The sequence below is a fragment of the Cherax quadricarinatus genome, chromosome 79, assembly GCF_038502225.1.
Source record: "Cherax quadricarinatus isolate ZL_2023a chromosome 79, ASM3850222v1, whole genome shotgun sequence".
Classification (NCBI taxonomy): domain Eukaryota; kingdom Metazoa; phylum Arthropoda; class Malacostraca; order Decapoda; family Parastacidae; genus Cherax; species Cherax quadricarinatus.
In genome coordinates, this window is record NC_091370.1 from 6169271 (window position 1) to 6193916 (window position 24646).

General features: G+C 46.1%; 1 protein-coding gene across 1 annotated transcript in view; it reads left to right on the forward strand.

Annotated features, from left to right (window-relative positions):
• The window catches only part of LOC128705326 (uncharacterized), a 161384-nt gene that overhangs the window by 16104 nt on the left and 120634 nt on the right, over positions 1–24646 (forward strand). The gene's annotated exons all lie outside the window — the stretch shown is intronic.

Sequence of the window (24646 nt, forward strand, 5' to 3'; positions counted from 1 at the left end):
TTCAGTTCAGGGAATTGGAGCACAGATCCAATTCCCTAGATCAAGAGCCCCTCACCAGCTTCAAGGAACGTCCCTTGAGGGGTTTATTTATGCAGACGTGAATTAAGTCCCCCACACACAGAAAAAAAAAGTTTACGTGCTAATGTGTTATTTACAACAGTGATCACCACCAAGACAAAAGAGAATTATGGTAAACATGGCCAAGAATTTCAGTCACGAAGCTACAATGGTAAATTCTAAGTCGGTCTTAACCAGGTTTGTCTTGGTGTGCTGACGAGCAGATCCTGCCACCCAACAACCCAACACACGGTCTCTCTATTCAACAAGGTAAATTATACCCTGTGCGGGTTATTTGTGTATTGTTCCAGTCACGGTATTGTGCCTTTTTATTCTTTAAAGGCAAATTATTGTTGCAGGAAATGTCAGGCAACTTTTCGTTTGGGCAACAGGGTTTTAGTGCAAGTCAGTAGAGTTCACCTGGAGAGCATGACTTGCAGAAAGAAAAATGTTGTGAAGGCGGAACTTTCTCAAAAAAAATTTTTCTCTAACTGCAGTTCGGCTTTTCATTACATACAAACTGTGGGTAATGTATTATTCTTCCTTATAGAAGACTATCTGGTAACATGGGTCAGGTTTTGAAGAATTTGTGCTTCCGAGAGAGAGAAAAAAAAAAGCATATCACCGTTTTTTGAGGAGCTGGCAACAAAAATGAGCCTAATAACAATCTTTTGCCTAACGAAAATTTTATGATTTGTTTTTGTAGATAAATGGTCCAGAAACTTAATAAATTAGATACTTGTGCAACACTTGCGTGTCTGTTCTTATCAAGCTAACATCGACTCCAGGCTGTGGGACTGATTACTCCAAACTCCTGAACTTCACCCATTCTTCTCTATATTGGACTGAGGAAGCCACTGGTTGGCGAAATGTCTCCAAAATATACTCCGGGGCTGCACATGTGTATAGTCTGTCATAATTTTTTTTTTTAATTACGCATTGTGTGGATCAAGAGTCTTTCCCTTGTACAGTTTATCCTTCTTCCTTCCCAGGTCCAAGATAACAACCGCCCTGGGTCCGTATTACAGACAGAGTCAATTTGCAATTTTATGCGTCATTTCCGTATTCAGTGACCCAAAATTAGTATAGATTGGTTGGTTTTGTTTTCGAAGTATTTTAGCTGTAGACTGAGTTCCAGTACGTGTCCTTCAAGTGAGTTCCAGTACGTGTCCTTCAAGTGAGTTCCAGCAAGTGGCCTTCAAGTGAGTTCCAGTAAGTGTCCTTCAAGCGAGTTCCAGTACGTGTCCTTCAAGTGAGTTCCAGTAAGTGTCCTTCAAGTGAGTTCCAGCAAGTGGCCTTCAAGCGAGTTCCAGTACGTGTCCTTCAAGCGAGTTCCAGTACGTGTCCTTCAAGTGAGTTCCAGCAAGTGGCCTTCAAGTGAGTTCCAGTAAGTGTCCTTCAAGTGAGTTCCAGTACGTGTCCTTCAAGTGAGTTCCAGCAAGTGTCCTTCAAGTGAGTTCCAGCAAGTGGCCTTCAAGTGAGTTCCAGTAAGTGTCCTTCAAGTGAGTTCCAGTACGTGTCCTTCAAGTGAGTTCCAGCAAGTGTCCTTCAAGTGAGTTCCAGTAAGTGTCCTTCAAGTGAGTTCCAGTAAGTGTCCTTCAAGTGAATTCCAGTAAGTGGCCTTCAAGTGAGTTCCAGTAAGTGTCCTTCAAGTGAGTTCCAGTAAGTGTCCTTCAAGTGAGTTCCAGTAAGTGTCCTTCAAGTGAGTTCCAGTAAGTGTCTTTCAAGTGAATTCCAGTAAGTGTCCTTCAAGTGAGTTCCAGTAAGTGTCCTTCAAGCGAGTTCCAGTAAGTGTCCTTCAAGTGAGTACCAATTAGTGTCCTTCAAGTGAGACCCTTCATAGAGAAGGACTCTTAGTAAAAGAAACCGGACCTTCCTTTCCTTTCCTCGGATCAAACCCGACCATCTCTCATTCTCCAGCTACTTACTCACCATGACAGGATTAGTGTTTCTTCCTGAATACAAGACCATGAGAACACAAGAACACAACACAACAGCAGAGGAACACAGCAACTAGCCTGCTGTCCCATGCAGCGGAACATCAAATTTTCTTCAGAGTGTTAGACTTGGAAAACTCTCGACTTGATTTCCAGGAAGGGGTTAATTAGGGGGTGAGTAAGGAAAGCTGTACCATAGCTACGTTAAAAAAAAAATAGACACAGTATCGTGTCCGGAGCTAAAAAACAAATAACTCGAACACTGGAAAGAGAAGCTCAAGACGGCGTTTCCGTCCGTCTTGGACCATTTACGTTCCTAGAACCAAGTTGTGATGGGGATTAGCGTCTGATTAATGTTAATCGCCAATAATCCCTTAAATAAAAACACATGTTAGGCAGGTCTAACTCGCACTCTTCAGTGACGCTACTGGGCAGTTTGTAAGCCTGAAGCCTTTCTTGAATATCAGAAAAATAAGCGGTGGTTTCAAGACATTCTAACTCTTCTTTCTCTGTATAGCCCTTGTGGCTTAGCGCTTCTTTTTGATTATAATAATAATATTCTAACTCTGCTTGCCTCATTGGTTAACCCAGTGGTTGGCCAGGAGTGCGGCGAGACACGATGACAAGTGTGGCGGCCACAAAGAAATGTTTTCATTCATGTACAGGAATCCGTAGAAGCTTCCAGATTTTATACCATCTGTGTGTGTGTTAACTGCAGTGTTGAGGACGAGCCTCAAGCAAATAATAAAAATATAATATATCTTTATTTCTACATGTACAAGGTATACAGACCATAACTGATATCAATGATATACTACTATATAGAAAGCCGCTTGTTATGCTGAGCATTTCGGGCAAATTAGGTCAGTTTTGTCCCAGGATGCGACCCACACCAGTCAACTAACACCCAGGTACCCATTTTACTGATGGGTGAACATAGACAACCGGTATAGGAAACACGCCTAATGTTTCTAGCCTCGTTGGGAATCAAACCCGGACACTCGCCGTGTGAAGTGAGAGCTTTAGGCACCAGGCCAAAGTATTCTTGCATTAGTGCACCGCTAACATAATGAATTAAACACTGCTTGGAGTTTTTTGTGTGTTCAAATGTATTTATCAATAAAAAAATCGATGTGACACGATCAAATATATATTCTGAAAGTGTGGCTCGGAGAATAAAGTTTGGGAGCTCCTGGGTTAAACATTGCTAGGATATTTTAGTTAAAAATTGCAGGTGGTGGTAGTGGTAAGACCTGGACCGTCTATCAGTGTTTAACGTCTCTGTTCACCATACATATATAAGATTATTAATATTCTTAATTTTTAAAGGGGCCAGTGGAAGGCATCGGTCAGATGACCAAAAGCTCCAGTGGCGGGTCATTATATGACTACGACCCGAGTCAGGAAACATTTGTCCTGTTTCTTGACGAATCTTACCTAACCTATCTGCACAAATTACGAGAAGGATGCTAAGTGACTAATGTTTAGCGTTAGTTACACGCCGAGGTACTGCTAGGCTTATAAATAATTCTAAATATTAGGTAACTTAGCATCAGCAGTGAAAACAGTAGCAGGAGCCTACTTCTGTTGCTGTAGCTGTTGTCTCTGTATCTGTTGCTTGCTGCTGTAGTAGCTGATGCTGTTGGTACTACTGCTATAGTAGCTGCTGTTATTGCCTTCATTTCTGCTGCTGCTGCTGTTGTTGCCTTCATTTCTGCTGCTGCTGCTGCTGCTGCTGTTGTTGCCTTCATTTCTGCTGCTGCTGCTGCTGCTGTTGTTGCCTTCATTTCTGCTGCTGCTGCTGCTGCTGCTGCTGTTGTTGCCTTCATTTCTGCTGCTGCTGCTGCTGCTGTTGCTGTTGTTGCCTTCATTTCTGCTGCTGCTGCTGCTGCTGCTGCTGTTGTTGCCTTCATTTCTGCTGCTGCTGCTGCTGCTGCTGTTGTTGCCTTCATTTCTGCTGCTGCTGCTGCTGCTGCTGTTGTTGTTGTTGCCTTCATTTCTGCTGCTGCTGCTGCTGCTGTTGTTGTTGTTGCCTTCATTTCTGCTGCTGCTGCTGCTGCTGCTGCTGCTGCTGTTGTTGCCTTCATTTCTGCTGCTGCTGCTGCTGCTGCTGTTGTTGCCTTCATTTCTGCTGCTGCTGCTGCTGCTGCTGCTGCTGTTGTTGCCTTCATTTCTGCTGCTGCTGCTGCTGCTGCTGTTGCTGTTGTTGCCTTCATTTCTGCTGCTGCTGCTGCTGCTGCTGCTGTTGTTGCCTTCATTTCTGCTGCTGCTGCTGCTGCTGCTGTTGTTGCCTTCATTTCTGCTGCTGCTGCTGCTGCTGTTGTTGTTGTTGCCTTCATTTCTGCTGCTGCTGCTGCTGCTGCTGTTGTTGCCTTCATTTCTGCTGCTGCTGCTGCTGCTGCTGTTGTTGCCTTCATTTCTGCTGCTGCTGCTGCTGCTGCTGCTGCTGCTGCTGTTGTTGCCTTCATTTCTGCTGCTGCTGCTGCTGCTGCTGCTGCTGCTGTTGTTGCCTTCATTTCTGCTGCTGCTGCTGCTGCTGCTGCTGTTGTTGCCTTCATTTCTGCTGCTGCTGCTGCTGCTGCTGCTGTTGTTGCCTTCGTTTCTGCTGCTGCTGCTGCTGTTGTTGCCTTCGTTTCTGCTGCTGCTGCTGCTGTTGCTGTTGTTGCCTTCATTTCTGCTGCTGCTGCTGCTGCTGCTGCTGCTGTTGTTGCCTTCATTTCTGCTGCTGCTGCTGCTGCTGCTGCTGCTGCTGCTGCTGCTGTTGCCTTCATTTCTGCTGCTGCTGCTGCTGCTGTTGTTGCCTTCATTTCTGCTGCTGCTGCTGCTGCTGCTGCTGCTGTTGTTGCCTTCGTTTCTGCTGCTGCTGTTGTTACCTTCATTTCTGTTGATGTTGTTTCCTTCATTTCTGTTGCTGTTGTTGCCTTCATTTCTGCTCCTGTTGTTGCCTTCATTTCTGCTCCTGTTGTTGCCTTCATTTCTGCTCCTGTTGTTGTTGCCTTCATTTCTGTTGCTGCTGTTGTTGCCTTCATTTTGTTGCTGTTGTTTCCTTCATTTCTGTTGCTGTTGTTTCCTTCATTTCTGTTGCTGTTGTTTCCTTCATTTCTGTTGCTGTTGTTTCCTTCATTTCTGTTGCTGTTGTTTCCTTCATTTCTGTTGCTGTTGTTTCCTTCATTTCTGTTGCTGCCTTCATTTCTGTTGCTGTTGTTGTTGCCTTCATTTCTGTTGTTGTTGCCTTCATTTCTGCTGCTGCTGTTGTTGTTGCCTTCATTTCTGCTGCTGCTGTTGTTGTTGCCTTCATTTCTGCTGCTGCTGTTGTTGTTGCCTTCATTTCTGCTGCTGCTGTTGTTGCCTTCATTTCTGCTGCTGCTGTTGTTGCTTTCGTTTCTGCTCCTGTTGTTGCCTTCATTTCTGCTGCTGTTGTTGCCTTCATTTCTGCTGCTGCTGTTGTTGCTTTCGTTTCTGCTCCTGTTGTTGCCTTCATTTCTGCTGCTGCTGTTGTTGCCTTCATTTCTGCTGCTGTTGTTGTTGCCTTCATTTCTGCTGTTGTTGTTGCCTTCATTTCTCCTGCTGTTGTTGCCTTCATTTCTGCTGCAATTGTCTTCATTTCTCCTGCTGTTGCCTTCATTTCTGCTGCTGTTGCCTTCATTTCCGTTACTTATTATTATTATATAAGCAAATCACCTACAGGAGGCTTACAGGGCCTTTCCTGAATTATTACGTGCAAGTAATTTGGGTGAGTTAAGTGGGACTTAAATCACAGCAGGTCGCCAAACTGTAACTCCCTCGATGCCCACTCCCTACCACTCTCACAAAAAGCTAGACCTGACATTAAATTAATATTTATAATATTAAAACCAGCTACTCTGGTAAATTAAAGTTGTGTGGACTGTATATAATTAGGCTTGCTGGATATGCAAAATATAATTATTTTACATAAATGATTAGTCTTTTTTGTAAGGAAATTCGTATTACCACTTACCATTTATCACAGGAAGACAATGCTGATGGAACACACCCTAACCTTACCCTACCAGCTAGAATTTATGATGGCCAGGGCAAAAACTACTGTACATTATGGGTAAGCATCACTTAGCCGAGGTATGCTTCTGAGAAAATTGGTGTGCTCTATTTTTTCGTCCTTGTTGCCGAATTGTAATGGTTTTCCACACTATCCCAATTCTTCAGCAGGAACGTGTCAGCAATTTCTGAATTATGAATTGAGGCCGATATACACCAACTAACCTTCGAGAACGCCTGATTACACTGCACAATTCGTACAGTGTTCACACAACTCAACATGGCGTCTCCCCTGCTTCACTCCGCAGCTGTTCTACACACTCTTCACTCGAAATTTCTCGAAAGGGTCAAATCAGGATCATATTTTATTACATAGTTATTGTATTATTCATTTATATGCTCTGCATTTAGGAAATTATGTAAAAAAAATCCTCAATTTCTGCTGCTGTTGTTGCCTTCATTTCTGCTGCTGTTGTTGCCTTCATTTCTGCTGCTGTTGTTGCCTTCATTTCTGCTGCTGCTGTTGCCTTCATTTCTGCTGCTGTTGTTGCCTTCATTTCTGCTGCTGTTGTTGCCTTCATTTCTGCTGCTGTTGTTGCCTTCATTTCTGCTGCTTTTGTTGCTTTCATTTCTGCTGCTTTTGTTGCCTTCATTTCTGCTGCTGTTGTTGCCTTCATTTCTGCTGCTGTTGTTGCCTTCATTTCTGCTGCTGCTGTTGCCTTCATTTCTGCTGCTGTTGTTGCCTTCATTTCTGCTGCTGTTGTTGCCTTCATTTCTGCTGCTGTTGTTGCCTTCATTTCTGCTGCTTTTGTTGCCTTCATTTCTGCTGCTTTTGTTGCCTTCATTTCTGCTGCTGGTGTTGCCTTCATTTCTGCTGCTTTTGTTGCCTTCATTTCTGCTGCTGTTGTTGCCTTCATTTCTGCTGCTGGTGTTGCCTTCATTTCTGCTGCTGTTGTTGCCTTCATTTCTGCTGCTGTTGTTGCCTTCATTTCTGCTGCTGTTGTTGGTGCAGTCGCCCTCGGCTGCCGTGACAATAATAATAATTGCACAATAATAATGACCTTGGCTTGGTATGGGAGGAGACTCGTGACTGACGTGGTGTGGAGCTCGTGACTGACGTGGTGTGGAGCTCGTGACTGACGTGGTGTGGAGCTCGTGACTGACGTGGTGTGGAGCTCGTGACTGACGTGGTGTGCAGCTCGTGACTGACGTGGTGTGGAGCTCGTGACTGACGTGGTGTGCAGCTCCTGACTGACGTGGTGTGGAGCTCGTGACTGACGTGGTGTGCAGCTCCTGACTGACGTGGTGTGGAGCTCGTGACTGACGTGGTGTGCAGCTCGTGACTGACGTGGTGTGCAGCTCGTGACTGACGTGGTGTGGAGCTAGTGGTTGACGTGGTGTGGGACTAGTGGTTGACGTGGTGTGGAGCTCGTGACTGACGTGGTGTGGAGCTCGTGGTTGACGTGGTGTGGGGCTAGTGGTTGACGTGGTGTGGGGCTAGTGGTTGACGTGGTGTGGGGCTAGTGGTTGACGTGGTGTGGAGCTCGTGGTTGACGTGGTGTGGGGCTAGTGGTTGACGTGGTGTGGAGCTCGTGACTGACGTGGTGTGGAGCTCGTGGTTGACGTGGTGTGGGACTAGTGGTTGACGTGGTGTGGAGCTCGTGACTGACGTGGTGTGGAGCTCGTGGTTGACGTGGTGTGGGGCTAGTGGTTGACGTGGTGTGGGGCTAGTGGTTGACGTGGTGTGGGGCTAGTGGTTGACGTGGTGTGGAGCTCGTGGTTGACGTGGTGTGGGGCTAGTGGTTGACGTGGTGTGGGGCTAGTGGTTGACGTGGTGTGGGGCTTGTGGTTGACGTGGTGTGGGGCTAGTGGTTGACGTGGTGTGGGGCTAGTGGTTGATGTGGTGTGGGGCTAGTGGTTGACGTGGTGTGGGGCTAGTGGTTGACGTGGTGTGGGGCTAGTGGTTGACGTGGTGTGGGGCTAGTGGTTGACGTGGTATGGGCTAGTGTTTGACGTGGTGTGGGGCTAGTGGTTGACGTGGTGTGGGGCTAGTGGTTGACGTGGTGTGGGGCTAGTGGTTTACGTGGTGTGGGGCTAGTGGTTGACGTGGTATGGGCTAGTGTTTGATGTGGTGTGGGGCTAGTGGTTGACGTGGTGTGGGGCTAGTGGTTGACGTGGTATGGGGCTAGTGGTTGACGTGGTGTGGGGCTAGTGGGTGACGTGGTGCGGGGCTAGTGGTTGACGTGGTGTTTGGCTAGTGGTTGACGTGGTGTGGGGCTAGTGGTTGACGTGGTATGGGGCTAGTGGTTGGCGTGGTGTGGGGCTAGTGGTTGACGTGGTGTTTGGCTAGTGGTTGACGTGGTGTGGAGCTAGTGGTTGACGTGGTGTGGGGCTAGTGGTTGACGTGGTGTGGGGCTAGTGGTTGACGTGGTGCGGGGCTAGTGGTTGACGTGGTGTTTGGCTAGTGGTTGACGTGGTGTTTGGCTAGTGGTTGACGTGGTGTGAGGCTAGTGGTTGACGTGGTATGGGGCTAGTGGTTGACGTGGTGTTTGGTTAGTGATTGACGTGGTATGGGGCTAGTGGTTGGCGTGGTGTGGGGCTAGTGGTTGACGTGGTATGGGGCTAGTGGTTGACGTGGTATGGGGCTAGTGGTTGACGTGTGTTTGGCTAGTGGTTGACGTGGTGTGGGGCTAGTGGTTGACGTGGTATGGGGCTAGTGGTTGACGTGGTGTGGGGCTAGTGGTTGATGTGCGGGGCTAGTGGTTGACGTGGTGTTTGGCTAGCGGTTGACGTGGTGTGGGGCTAGTGGTTGACGTATTGCGGGGCTAGTGGTTGACGTAGTATGGGGCTACTGGTTGACGTGGTGCGTGGCTAGTGGTTGACGTGGTATGGGGATAGTGGTTGACGTGGTGTGGGGCTAGTGGTTGACGTGGTGTGGGGCTAGTGGTTGACGTGGTATGGGCTAGTGTTTGACGTGGTGTGGGGCTAGTGGTTGACGTGGTGTGGGGCTAGTGGTTGACGTGGTGTGGGGCTAGTGGTTGACGTGGTGTGGGGCTAGTGGTTGACGTGGTATGGGCTAGTGTTTGATGTGGTGTGGGGCTAGTGGTTGACGTGGTGTGGGGCTAGTGGTTGACGTGGTGTGGGGCTAGTGGTTGACGTGGTATGGGGCTAGTGGTTGACGTGGTGTGGGGCTAGTGGGTGACGTGGTGCGGGGCTAGTGGTTGACGTGGTGTTTGGCTAGTGGTTGACGTGGTGTGGGGCTAGTGGTTGACGTGGTATGGGGCTAGTGGTTGGCGTGGTTTGGGGCTAGTGGTTGACGTGGTGTTTGGCTAGTGGTTGACGTGGTGTGGAGCTAGTGGTTGACGTGGTGTGGGGCTAGTGGTTGACGTGGTGTGGGGCTAGTGATTGACGTGGTGCGGGGCTAGTGGTTGACGTGGTGTTTGGCTAGTGGTTGACTTGGTGTTTGGCTAGTGGTTGACGTGGTGTGAGGCTAGTGGTTGACGTGGTATGGGGCTAGTGGTTGACGTGGTGTTTGGTTAGTGATTGACGTGGTATGGGGCTAGTGGTTGACGTGGTGTGGGGCTAGTGGTTGACGTGGTATGGGGCTAGTGGTTGACGTGGTATAGGGCTAGTGGTTGACGTGTGTTTGGCTAGTGGTTGACGTGGTGTGGGGCTAGTGGTTGACGTGGTATGGGGCTAGTGGTTGACGTGGTGTGGGGCTAGTGGTTGATGTGCGGGGCTAGTGGTTGACGTGGTGTTTGGCTAGCGGTTGACGTGGTGTGGGGCTAGTGGTTGACGTATTGCGGGGCTAGTGGTTGACGTAGTATGGGGCTACTGGTTGACGTGGTGCGTGGCTAGTGGTTGACGTGGTATGGGGATAGTGGTTGACGTGGTGTGGGGCGATGGTTGACGTGGTGTGGGGCTAGTGGTTGACGTGGTGTGGGGCTAGTGGTTGACGTGATGTGGGGCTAGTGGTTGATATGGTGTGGGGCTAGTGGTTGACGTATTGCGGGGCTAGTGGTTGACGTAGTATGGGGCTACTGGTTGACGTGGTGCGTGGCTAGTGGTTGACGTGGTATGGGGATAGTGGTTGACGTGGTGTGGGGCGATGGTTGACGTGGTGTGGGGCTAGTGGTTGACGTGGTGTGGGGCTAGTGGTTGACGTGATGTGGGGCTAGTGGTTGATATGGTGTGGGGCTAGTAGTTGACGTGGTGTGGGGCTAGTGGTTGACGTGGTGTGGGGCTAGTGGTTGACTTGTGGGGCTAGTGGTTGACGTGGTGTGGGGCTAGTGGTTGACGTGGTGTGTTGCTAGTGGTTGACGTTGTGTGGGGCTAGTGGTTGACGTGGTGTGGAGCTAGTGGTTGACGTGGTATGGGGCTAGTGGTTGACGTGGTGTGGGGCTAGTGGTTGACGTGGTGTGGGGCTAGTGGTTGACGTGATGTGGGGCTAGTGGTTGACGTGGTATGGGGCTAGTGGTTGACGTGGTGTGGGGCTAGTGGTTGACGTGGTGTGGGGCTAGTGGTTGACGTGGTGTGGGGCTAGTGGTTGACGTGGTGTGGGGCTAGTGGTTGACGTGGTGTGGGGCTAGTGGTTGACGTGGTGTGGGGCTAGTGGTTGACGTGGTGTGGGGCTAGTGGTTGACGTGATGTGGGGCTAGTGGTTGACGTGGTATGGGGCTAGTGGTTGACGTGGTGTGGGGCTAGTGGTTGACGTGGTGTGGGGCTAGTCAGCCTTATCGTCACTGATCACGTGCAAACACTCGCCCGTGCTGAAACACTGTAGACACATATCTAACATGTTATAAGTCTCTCCTCCGTCTTGCGTGTTGGTGGTACAGATGGTGATGGTGGTGATGGTGGTGATGGTGGTTGTGGTGATGGGGGGGAAGCAGCAGCAGGAACAGTGGTGGTGGTTGTTGCGTGTACTTCCTCATAATTGTAACCATCTTGGCAAGCAGTCAGCACGATAACCAGAACCGCTGTGGTTGGGGTAAACTTCTCTAGATCATCTGATAACAGTCTGAGGTTGTCACTCTTCACTGGGTGAGTCGGGGGAAAGGTTCATCCAGCTAGGCATTCTCAGGCCGTCAGCTGGCATGTATTGCATTTTGATCCCTAGTCTTTTGTGATATTTTGTCTTCCTTGTTTATCATTAAGTTGGTTAGTTTTGAAATCCAGATTTGACGCCAGGAGGTGGGAAGTACAGTGCCTACACTCTATAGGAGAGGTGGGAATGCTGTAGTCCCGGAGGTGAGAAGTATAGTGACTGCACTCTAAAGGAGTTGTTTAGGATATCTGATAGTAGAGTGACGTAAACTATCTGGCAAGGCAGTGATAATTTGAATGATGGTGTTTCTTTTTCGGGTCACCCTGCCTGGTGATACACACACACACACACACACACACACACACACACACACACACACACACACACACATATATATATATATATATATATATATATATATATATATATATATATATATATATATATATATATATATATATATATATTATTACACATCGGCCTTCTCCAACCAAGGCAGGGTGGCCCAAAAAAGAAAAACTTTAATCATTCGCTCCATCACTGTCTTGCCAGAGGTGCACTTACACTACAGTTATAAAACTGCAACATTAACACCCCTCCTTCAGAGTGCAGACACTGTACTTCCCATCTCCAGGACTCAAGTCCGTCCTGCCGCTTTCCCTGACTCTCTTCATAAATATTACCTTGCTCACACTCCAGCAGCACGTCAAGTCCTAAAAACTATTTGTCTCCATTTGCTCCTAACACGCTCATGCATGCCTGCTGGAAGTAAAAGCCCTTCACTCACAAAACCTCCTCTACCCCTTCCCTCCAGCCTTTCCTAGGTCGCCCCCTACCCCACCTTCCCTCCTCTACAGATTTATACACTGTCGAACTCATTCTATTTCGTTCCACCCTCTCTACATGCATGAACCACCTCAACAACCCTCCTCAGCCCTCTGGATAATAGTTTTGGTAATCCTGCACCGCCTCCTAATTTCCAAACTATGAATTCTCTGTATTATATTCACACCACACATTGCCCTCAGACACGACACCTCCACTGCCTCCAGCCTTCTCCTTGTTGCAACATTCACCACCCATGTTTCACACCCATATAAGAACATTGATATAACTATATTCTCATACATTCCACTCTTTGTTTCCATGGACAAAGTTCTTTGACTCCACAGACTCCTAAGCGCACCACTCACCTTTTTCCCGTCATCAGTTCTGTGATTCATCTCATCTTTCATAGACTCATCTGCTGACACGTCCACTCTTAAATATCTGAATACGTTCACCTCCTCCATACTCTCTCCCTTCAATCTGATATCCAGTCTTTCGCTACCTATTTTTTTTTATATCCTCATCACCTTACTCTTTCCTATATTCACATTTAATTTTCTTCTTTTACATTCCCTACCAAACTCATCCACCAACCTATGCAACTTCTCTTCAGAATCTCCCAAAAGCACAGTGCCATCAGCAAAGAGCAACTGTGGCAACTCCCACATTGTGTTGGATTCTTTATCTTTTAACCACAAACCTCTTGCTAAGACCCGAGCATTCACTTCTCTTACAACCCCATCTATAAATATATTGAACAACATAGTGACATCACACATCCTTGTCTAAGGCCTACTTTTACTGGAAAATAATCTCCTTCACTTCTACACACTCTAACCTGAGCCTCACTATCCTCGTAAAACCTCTTCACTGCTTTCAGTAACTTACCTCCTATTTCATACATTTGCAACATCTGCCACATTGCCCCCCTAGGTACCCAGTCATTCTCCTTTTCCAAATCCATAAATGCCACAAAAACCTCTTTACCCTTATCTAAATACTGTTTACCTATATGTTTCACTGTAAATACTTGGTCCACACACCCCCTACCTTTCCTAAAGCCTCCTTGTTCATCTGCTATCCTACGCTCTGTCTTGCTCATAATTCTTTCAATAATAACTCTACCATACACTTTACCAGGTATACTCAACAGACTTATCCCCCTATAATTTTTGCACTCTCTTTTATCCCCTTTGCTTTTATACAAAGGAACTATGCATGCTCTCTGCCAATCCCTAGGTACCTTACCCTCTTCCATACATTTATTAAATAATAGCACCAACCACTCCAAAACTATATCCCTACCTGCATTTAACATTTCTATCTTTATCCCATCAATCCCGGCTGCCTTACCCCCTTTCATTTTACCTACTGCCTCACGAACTTCCCCCACACTCACAACTGGCTCTTCCTCACTCCTACAAGATGTTATTCCTCCTTGCCCTATACACGAAATCACAGCTTCCCTATCTTCATCAACATTTAACAATTCCTCAAAATATTCCCTCCATCTTCCCAATACCTCTAACTCTCCATTTAATAACTCTCCTTTCCTATTTTTGACTATCAGATCCATTCGTTCTCTCGGCTTTCTCAACTTATTAATCTCACTCCAAAACTTTTTTTTTATTTTTCAACAAAATTACACACACTCACACACACTATATATATATATATATATATATATATATATATATATATATATATATATATATATATATATATATATATATATATTTGTATTTGTGGCAGTGAAGCAGCAGACCGATTCGGGTACCATGGTCTTGTGTGCCGTAAATCCAAGGGAAAGATTGCAAGACATGAGGAGGTTAATAACATTATCAAGAGGAGCCTCACAACAGCTGGATGCCCAGCAGTAAGGGAGCCACCCCAACTATGCAGATCTGATGGCAGCCAGAAGCGTCCAGATGGTATCACCCTTCAAGCCTGGACAGATGGGAAGCAGGTGGTGTGGGACTATACATGTGCATCTACCTTGGCTGATACCTATCTCCAATACACCAGGGAGGAAGGAGGGGCAGCTGCCAGCTTTAGGGAGTCCCAAAAGTCTAGAAAATATGGAGAACTTGCCCATCATTATGTTTGTTCCCATAGGCTCAGAGACCCTTGGCTCATGGGGAAAGAGTGCATCTAATTTCCTTAAGGAGCTGGGAAAAAGACTCATCAGGATAACTAGGGATCCCAGGGCAGCTAGTTTTCTGTTCCAGCGGCTCAGCGCGGCTGTTCAAAGGGGTAATGCATGCTGCATTTTGGGCACACGCCCCAGCTCTGAGGAGCTGGATGAGATTTTCGCCTTATAATCGGTGATACACACGTAACAACATGTATATAAATATATATATGCCACCTTTATATCAACAATGTATCTCTTAAATCTTCTGTGCCATATTATGTAATAAAATATTCCTATTGGTAAAAAAAAATAGTTTAAAAGATGGGGTGGTAGGGGAAGTGGAATATTCAAATGGCTTCAGGAAGAAATCCAAATATTCTTCCTTGAAGCCTTTTTATCCACTTCTCCGAGGCTATGGGTCCCACAATTTACACCAGAGGTGGACCCCATCCTATATAAATTATATATATATAAATATATATATATATATATAGATATATATATATATATATATATATATATATATATATATATATATATATATATATATATATAACACTGGCCGATTCCCACCAAGGCAGGGTGGCCCGAAAAATAAAAACTTTCACCATCATTCACTCCATCATTGTCTTGCCAGAAGGGTGCTTTACACTACAGTTTTTAAACTGCAACATTAACACCCCTCCTTCAGAGTGCAGGCACTGTACTTCCCATCTCCAGGACTCAAGTCCGGCCTGCCGGTTTCCCTGAATCCCTTCATAAATGTTACTTTGCTCACACTCCAACAGCACATCAAGTATTAAAAACCATTTGTCTCCATTCACTCCTATCAAACACGCTCACGCATGCCCGCTGGAAGTCCAAGCCCCTCGCACACAAAACCTCCTTTACCCCCTCCCCCCTATATATCTATATATATATATATATATATATATATAGATATATATATATATATATATATATATATATATATATATACAAATGTTATTTTTTGTATGATTGTTTCTCTTGGTGTGTGACATTACAGCGTCTTACGGGCACAGCCAGTATTACAGAACCGCAATTCAAGGATGTACATTTATTTTTTATGCAGTAAAGTTGGATGCATCAGCAGTGTGCAGCTGCTTTAATTACAAAGTGGGAACAAGAGCTAGCTACGTCTCCCTCTCATACGTCATCACGCAAAATTGATGTCTGGCAGTGTTGAAACCTGTCAGTCTTAGCTGGGAGATAAGACAATGAGAATATTGCCAGATATTTCATTAAGATTTCAGCACCTGAAGGACCTACAACGTTATGTTGATGTGTGAGGGAAGGTGCAGGTGTAGTGTGTGAGGGAAGGTGCAGGTGTAGTGTGTGAGGGAAGGTGCAGGTGTAGTGTGTGAGGGAAGGTGCAGGTGTAGTGTGTGAGGGAAGGTGCAGGTTTAGTGTGTGAGGGAAGGTGCAGGTGTAGTGTGTGAGGGAAGGTGCAGGTGTAGTGTGTGAGGGAAGGTGCAGGTGTAGTGTGTGAGGGAAGGTGCAGGTGTAGTGTGTGAGGGAAGGTGCAGGTGTAGTGTGTGTGGGTGGTGGTGCAGGTGTAGTGTGTGAGGGAAGGTGCAGGTGTAGTGTGTGAGGGAAGGTGCAGGTGTAGTGTGTGAGGGAAGGTGCGGGTGTAGTGTGTATTGGTGGTGGTGCGGGTGTAGTGTGTGTGGGTGGTGGTGCAGGTGTAGTGTGTGTGGGTGGTGGTGCAGGTGTAGTGTGTGTGTGGGGGTGGTGCGGGTGTAGTGTGTGTGGGGGGGTGGTGTGAGTGTAGTGTGTGTGGATTATGGTGTGGGTGTAGTGTGTGTGGGTAGTGGTGTGGGTGTAGTGTGTGTAGGTGGCGATGTGGGTGTAGTGTGTGTGGATGATGGTGCGGATGTAGTGTGTGTGGGTGGTGGTGTGGGTGTAGTGTGTGTGGGGGTGGTGTGGGTGTAGTGTGTGTGGATGATGGTGCGGGTGTAGTGTGTGTGGGTGGTGGTGTGGGTGTAGTGTGTGTAGGTGATGGTGTGGGTGTAGTGTGTGTGGATGATGGTGCGGGTGTAGTGTGTGTGGGTGGTGGTGCGGGTGTAGTGTGTGTGGAGGTGGTGCGGGAGTAGTGTGTGTGGGGGGTGGTGTGGGTGTAGTGTGTGTGGATGATGGTGCGGGTGCAGTGTGTGGGGGTGGTGGTGCGGGTGTAGTGTGTGTGGGGGGTGGTGCGGGTGTAGTGTGTGTGGGTGGTGGTGTGGGTGTAGTGTGTGTGGGTGGTGGTGCGAGTGTAGTGTGTGTGGGTGGTGGTGTGGGTGTACTGTGTGGGGGTGCGGGTGTAGTGTGTGTGGGTGGTGGTGTGGGTGTAGTGTGTGTGGTTGATGGTGCGGGTGTAGTGTGTGTAGGTGGTGATGCGGGTGTAGTGTGTGAGGGGGTGGTGCGGGTGTAGTTTGTGTGGGTGGTGATGTGGGTGTAGTGTGTGTGGGGGGTGGTGCGGGTGTAGTGTGAGTGGTGGTGCGGGTGTAGTGTGTGTGGGTGGTGGTGTGGGTGTAGTGTGTGGGTGGTGGTGTGGGTGTAGTGTGTGTGGGTGGTGGTGTGGGTGTAGTGTGTGTAGGTGGTGGTGCGGGTGTAGTCTCTGTGGGTGGTAGTGGTGGTGGTGCAGGTGGTGGTAATCTGTGTGGGTGGTGGTGTGGGTGTAGTGTGTGTGGTTGATGGTGCGGGTGTAGTGTGTGTGTAGGTGGTGGTGCGGGTGTAGTGTGTGTGTGTAGGTGGTGGTGCGGGTGTAGTGTGTGTGGGTGGTTGTGTGGGTGTAGTGTGTGTGGTTGATGGTGCGGGTGTAGTGTGTGTAGGTGGTGGTGCGGGTGTAGTGTGCGTGGGGGGTGGTGCGGCTGTAGTCTCTGTGGATGATAGTGGTGGTGGTGCAGGTGGTGGTAATCTGTGTGGGTGGTGGTTGTGCAGGTGGTAGTGGTGTGTTTGGGGTGTTTCGGGTAGTGGGGTAAGTTGATATAATGAATGGAAGGGGAGAGAGGAGTGTTTGTCTGTTAATTGTATGCGTTTTTCTGTTCGTATAACACCCTCACCCCTTACCCTCCCTCTCCCTAACTTCACTCTGTTACTCCCACCTCTCTCTCCTCTCGGGTGCCAAGTGATAGTAACTCCAGCTCTGCTGGAACGACACCTATGAATCTACCGTAACTGATGCACCTTAGCCGGGAGACTTGACCATATCCGGAAGACTTGACCATATCCACAGTGCCTGACTGAAGTATCCTAGCTCAGGCTGGCACTTTTGTAGTCTCCTCGCTCAGGCTGGCACTGTTGTAGTCTCCCAGTTCAGGCTGACACCGTTGAAGTCTCCCAGCTCAGGCTGACACTGTTGAAATCTCCCAGCTCAGGCTGACACTGTTGAAATCTCCCAGCTCAGGCTGACACTGTTGAAATCTCCCAGCTCAGGCTGACACTGTTGAAGTCTCCCAGCTCAGGCTGACGGATTTCATCATTACTTATGTGATCCACCCTGAGTGATGGAATACAATAAACACAGGTTTGGTTCCCTCTGTGTAACTATCATATAGAGTAGGATAGCAACACACTGCTGATGTATCCAATTTTGTTGAATTCATTCTCTCCCCCCTCCCTCTCTCCCTCTCCCCCCCCCACACTTCATTTAAAACAATTGAAGCAGCGAAGTCCTCAGAGATGTAGCAGTGTTATTCACCTTTGAGCAGCATTTGACAAATTGCCACTTCCGAAGATTACTTAGTAGAGTAAAGGTTCGTGGCAAGGGGCAGAGTCTTCAGCAGTGTAACAGTGATAGACTTACTGAATGGAAACAGCGAATGGCTTTTAATGGTGAGGCCTCTGATTGGAGGAGTGATCAGTGGGGTACTTCATGGAGTGGTCCTCGACTCGATATTTTTAATTTATACGAATTTCTAGAAATGCGGCTTCCATCTGAGATTACAAAGATTGCATAATTTACGAAACTGGGAAGATGTGCGTCATACGTGACCGATTGTCAGTGCAGAAAGTCACAGACAGGCTGTCCCAGTGGCCAGAAGACCTTAATGGGAACAAGTGCAGGCAGACCAGAGGCCTAGCTTCTCCCTACGAGCCCCGTGAGGGCGGGGACTGTGGCTAGGCCTGGGGACACTTGGTCCCAAAGATGAGGAGGTACTTGTACCTCCTCCCATGGGAGACTTAAGTCTCGAGACACTCCCTAGATAGGGAGCCAAGGCCGGGTCACCACTACTTGGAAAAGACCCGGGCCGGGAGAATACCGGTGAATAAATATATATATATATATATATATATATATATATATATATATATATATATATATATATATATATATATATATATATATATATATATATATATATATAATTTGTACAGTAACCCATTCAGAAAGACCTTGGAACGCTCATTAGCACTGAGCTATATCTGACTGCGAGAATCAGAGCCAACACGATGTTTGGTCTCATGGCAAGATATTTATACCACAAAACACCTGAAGCTATTTATTCTACACTACTCAAGTCAGACCCTCCCTCCCCCATCTTCAACAATGTTAATTCTACGCTACTCACGTCAGACCCTCCCTCCCCCATCTTCAACAATGTTAATTCTACGCTACTCACGTCAGACCCTCCCTCCCCCATCTTCAACAATGTTAATTCTACGCTACTCACGTCAGACCCTCCCTCCCCCATCTTCAACAATGTTAATTCTACGCTACTCACGTCAGACCCTCCCTCCCCCATCTTCAACAATGTTAATTCTACGCTACTCACGTCAGACCCTCCCTCCCCCATCTTCAACAATGTTAATTCTACGCTACTCACGTCAGACCCTCTCACCCATCTTCAACAATGTTAATTCTACGCTACTCACGTCAGACCCTCTCACCCATCTTCAACAATGTTAATTCTACGCTACTCACGTCAGACCCTCTCACCCATCTTCAACAATGTTAATTCTACGCTACTCACGTCAGACCCTCCCTCCCCCATCTTCAACAATGTTAATTCTACGCTACTCACGTCAGACCCTCCCTCCCCCATCTTCAACAATGTTAATTCTACGCTACTCACGTCAGACCCTCCCTCCCCCATCTTCAACAATGTTAATTCTACGCTACTCACGTCAGACCCTCTCACCCATCTTCAACAATGTTAATTCTACGCTACTCACGTCAGACCCTCCCTCCCCCATCTTCAACAATGTTAATTCTACGCTACTCACGTCAGACCCTCCCTCCCCCATCTTCAACAATGTTAATTCTACGCTACTCAAGTCAGACCCTCCCTCCCCCATCTTCAACAATGTTAATTCTACGCTACTCACGTCAGACCCTCCCTCCCCCCCATCTTCAGTATGTTGTCTAGTGGGGGTCTTCTAATTACACATCAGATAAAGACTGAATTAAGAGAGTACAGATAGGAGCAACGAAACTCGTATCATCCTCAGCTTCAAGAATATGCATGATAAGGTTCACGAAGCTAGAAAAGAGTTGAGCAACAGCAAGTCTGAAGTAGAACCAGGAACCGAGACATTACCTAATGATCAACAAACAAGCAAGGACACGTACAACCACGAACATTCCCTGTCTCCCTGTGTTGTTGATGGTGTGCAACAACTTGTGGGGCGGATGAAATTACACTCAACTGGTTTCATCGACTTTTCCGTTTATTGCTGTATAGCCCTTGTGGCTTAGCGCTTTTTTTTATAATAATAATAATAATTTTCCGTTTATTTATGAAGTGGAATATTCCCACAAAAAATAATAACTTTATTCAACTGCTGAAGGTCTAAAATAAACGTGTGCTCAGTGCCGGAAATTTTTGAAAAAAAAAATAATAATTACACCAAACAATTCTCCCTGATTTTAGTTGCGTAGTAAGACAAGAATGATTAAAATCTGTTTATTATTTACTGAGATGTGAAGGTTGTAATGTTACCTTTGTGACGTCATTGTGGCACCAGGTTGTAATGTGACCTTTTTGACGTCATTATGGCACCAGGTTGTAATGTGACCTTTGTGACGTCATTATGGCACCAGGTTGTAATGTGACCTTTATGACGTCATTATGGCACCAGGTTGTAATGTGACCTTTGTGACGTCATTGTGGCACCAGGTTGTAATGTGACCTTTGTGACGTCATTGTGGCACCAGGTTGTAATGTGACCTTTGTGACGTCATTATGGCACCAGGTTGTAATGTGACCTTTGTGACGCCATTATGGCACCAGGATGTAATGTGACCTTTGTGACGTCATTATGGCACCAGGTTGTAATGTGACCTTTGTGACGTTATTATGTCACCAGGTTGTAATGTGACCTTTGTGACGTCATTATGGCACCAGGTTGTAATGTGACCTTTGTGACGTCATTGTGGCACCAGGAGTGCTCGCTGTCTCAACCAAGTTACCAACTCAAGGGAGGTTCCTTGATGCTGGTGAGGGGCTCTTGATCTAGGGAATTGGATCTGTGTTCCAGTTCCCTGGTGAGGGGCTCTTGATCTAGGGAATTGGATCTGTGTTCCAGTTCCCTGGTGAGGGGCTCTTGATCTAGGGAATTGGATCTGTGTTCTAGTTCCCTGGTGAGGGGCTCTTGATCTAGGGAATTGGATCTGTGTTCCAGTTCCCTGGTGAGGGGCTCTTAATCTAGGGAATTGGATCTGTGTTCTAGTTCCCTGGTGAGGGGCTCTTGATCTAGGGAACTGGATCTGTGTTCCAGTTCCCTGGTGAGGGGCTCTTGATCTAGGGAACTGGATCTGTGTTTCAGTTCCCTGAAGTGAGCCTGAATACCTTCCACGCCCCCCCCCCACGTGCGCTGTATAATCCTAAGGGTTTAGCGCTCCCCATGATTATAATAATTAACCAAGTTACTATTACCATTTTTTTAGCAATTTTTTCAATATTTTGTAATAGACTAGTTTATAGCAAAGATACTTGGGAAATAAAACTGATTTTGAGGTCACTGAATACGGAAATGATACTTAAAATGCAAATGATCTCAGTTTAAATAGATATGGATCCAGGCGGGTTATGTATGACTTGACTGCGGGTCATTTATGACCTGACTGCGGGTCAACACATGACTGAGATCACCGTCAGGAAACACTTGTCCTGTTTCCTGACAACCCTAACCTAGCCTAACCTAGCCTAACCTAGCCTAACCTAACCTAGCCTAACCTAACCTAACCTTACCTTTCCTAACCTAACTTAACCTAAAATTTGACCTGGGAAGGAAGGAGCATAAATAAACTATACTAGGAAAAGGCTCTTGATTCACACCCACAATGGCCTGGTGGGCAAAGGCTTTCGCTTCACACGTTGAGGGTCTGGTGTGGGTCGCATCCTGGGACAAATCTAACCTAATTTGCGGGAAATGCTCAGCATAACAAGCAGCTTTCTATATAGTAGTATGTCATTGATGTCAACTATGGTCTGTATACCTTGTACATGTACTGGTAGTAAATAAAGATATTATTATTATTATTATTATTATTATTATTATTATTATTATTATTATTATTATTATATACAGTGTCCTACAGCAACATGCATAATAGTTTAAAAAATAAATACTACTTTCTTGAGCTAGTCTATTTCTTGAGCTAGTCTATTTCTTGAGCTAGTCTGTTTCTTGAGCTAGTCTATTTCTTGAGCTAGTCTATTTCTTGAGCTAGTCTATTTCTTGAGCTAGTCTATTTCTTGAGCTAGTCTATTTCTTGAGCTAGTCTATTGTTATTATGGTTATTTTTGTTTTCAACGTCCCATAAACTATTCATTGAAGCTCCTTTCTTCTCCAGTATACAAAACTGTTCAAAAATTATAGACGTGTTTTATTTTAATTAATCATATGTTGTACACTAATCCGTATGTTTTCATATAATTCACTTGTATTTATTGTTCAGTTACAGTGAAGAAATGTAAAGAAATGTAAATGGCATTTACATGTTTCCGCAATGTCCTGTACACAGCAGTTTTTTTAATACTGTGAATATTTATGGTGCAGATTTGTTTTCTCTGATGTAGTCCTAACTAGGCTATATAGGACTGTTTGGTGGCCCTAGAATTTTGGCGTAAATTTACGTCTACGGCATTTTCCCATTTGGAGTAAAATTTTTCCTGTTTAGCCCATAAGCCACCAATGACTTATGGGCTAAACAGGAGAAAATTAACTACAATTATTATATTTATGGGGTAGTGCTAAGCCTATTGTGGTTACGGAACACTGAAGATCTCCACTTTGTACAAGGAACTCTTTTTCCCTTACATTTACTAGCAGCAGGTTCCACACACAGGAACTAAGTACGGGTAAGGTGAGGGTCTTGATGTTTGATGCATCCACGAGCATCCTCTAGTGAGAATCCCAGGTCCCATTCTCATGGAGATAAATGGTATAAAACTAAGTTTTTGGCTTGGGGCATCGTGACCTCGTACTCGTATGTATGAACCGCCAGTGTGTGCAATAGGATCCCTGTGTAAGAGCAGAGGGAGGGTCAGAACCTAATACTCTCGAACCTCTGTATGAAAAATACAGGGAAAGAGTCGCAGCCATTTGCCCAAACTTATTTTGCAAGTTGTTATTCTACCTGAGCTCATTTCCAAGCCCAGCCCTATCAAAGGTATATTACCACCCACCAGGATGCCACCTATAACAGTGGGCTAACACTCGGGTACCTATTTCCTACTAGGTAAATTGAGGCAACAGGTGCAAGGAAGTATGTTTATTGTCTTCATTCTCCAAAAGGATTGAACCCGAATTCTTCTGTTGTGAGCCGAATTTGTTACCACTGAGTCATGTATGAAGGAAATTGTAGGGCAGTTTGACCGATCAATATGTACTCATACTCCACTGTCAGCAGGCTAGAGTGGGTGGTCAAACCTTAGTCATTATGGTACTTGGGGTTGGTCCTGAGATAAGTTCGTTGGGTTTGAGAAGAACGATTCCAGAGTATACTGGACTGAAGACACTAATGATGTATCACTAACAGAAGCTAAAAACGTTTTAGCAATGAAGATATCCAGGTGTTGATAAGACGTGAGTCTTATCAAAGATATGCAGCATTCCCACCATAGGGCGTAATGACACTATGACTGCAGGGCTGCAGTCGTGGTGCAGTAGTCATGGAAACATCTGGCACCCAACATATGATTATTAACTGTGCATCACCGATCCTTCTTTAAAAGAACATGACTGGTCATCAGATTAAGACCTGTGTCAGGACATTGTTCCCCACTAAAATATAAACACAATGTATCAATATGTCTTTGGGAAGTGTTGAGTCTAGTGGGCCCTATAATCGAACAAGCTTAAAAATGCTTGGCAAGACTTGGGTGCTTGGCTGTCTTCTTTCAACACAAATTCTCACCTAGATAATTTTGTGTAGAATTGGGAATGGCCACATCTCGTGCTGTATTGACATTCACCTGATCTTACTTTGTCCGTCACCCTATCTGGAGGAGAGGCGAGGCAGCAAGGTGCGTGGGCCATCTGGGTTAAGACAATGATGATATACTTCCTGTGAGGCCAGTCTCCTGTGATGTGTCATTATAGTGGGACGTGCGGCGCCAGTCCCTTGTGATGCGTGTCATTTTAGTGGGATGTGTGACGCAGCCTGTTTCGGCATGACGTGTTGTGACGCTAGTCTCGGGGTGACTTGTTGTGACGCTAGTCTCGGGGTGACGTGTTGTGACACCATTCTCGTGTTGACTCTTTACTTTCCATTTGCTCCTCCCTCGCCCCAGCTGCCTGAAGAGTAGGAACTATAAAAGGAAGAAGAGAAACAAGAAGGCGAGGAGGAAGAGCAATAGGAAGAGGATCGGGGAGAAGAGAAGGAGAAAGATGGAGACGGTGGGGGAGGGAGAAGGAGAGGGAGGAGGAATAAGTAAAGGAGGAAGGCGACGAAAAATTGGAAAAGACAATAAGGAACAAGAAATAATTAGAATTTGCGTGGGGACGAAGATGTCAGCAGTGTAATACTTGTGCAATATATATTGTTATAACTCCATTTTACAGGCAGGATCCCTGGCCCAGCCTAATCACGTGACCCTTTTTTTAAACTAAATACGTAGGCCGTGGACTAGAGGCTTCTCCCTCGCTCTCGACCAGGCCTAGCAGACAGGCTGGGTTCCACCAAGACTATCAACACAACGCCTCCATAACAGTCAGCAGTTGTTTCCTTTGCTACCATCACTTCTGTCGTACTCCATAACAGAGAGAGAGAAGCGGGAGGAAGAGGAAATTAATAGAAAACGTGATAAAAGACGAGGGAAAGAGATAACATTCTCATTATATTACGTCAATCTTTGACGTGGTGCTCACCTTCAATTTCCTAATGCTTGCTATTACTCAATTCAACTACGTTTATTTTTAATAATGTCAATGCTCAATAATAACCCACATGGACCCAGAAACTCAGAAGATTGATTGATCAGCATATTTCGACCCTCTTCTGGGATCCTCTTTAGCAGGGGGAGAAGATCCCAGAAGAGGGTCGAAATATACAGATCAATCTGCTAAGTTTTTGTATCCATGTAGGTTATTATTGAGAACTGACAAGTGTTTATTACACTTTAGTTATTCAATAGAATCAATTTCATTAAGGTTAGGTTAAGTTAGGTTCAATAAACA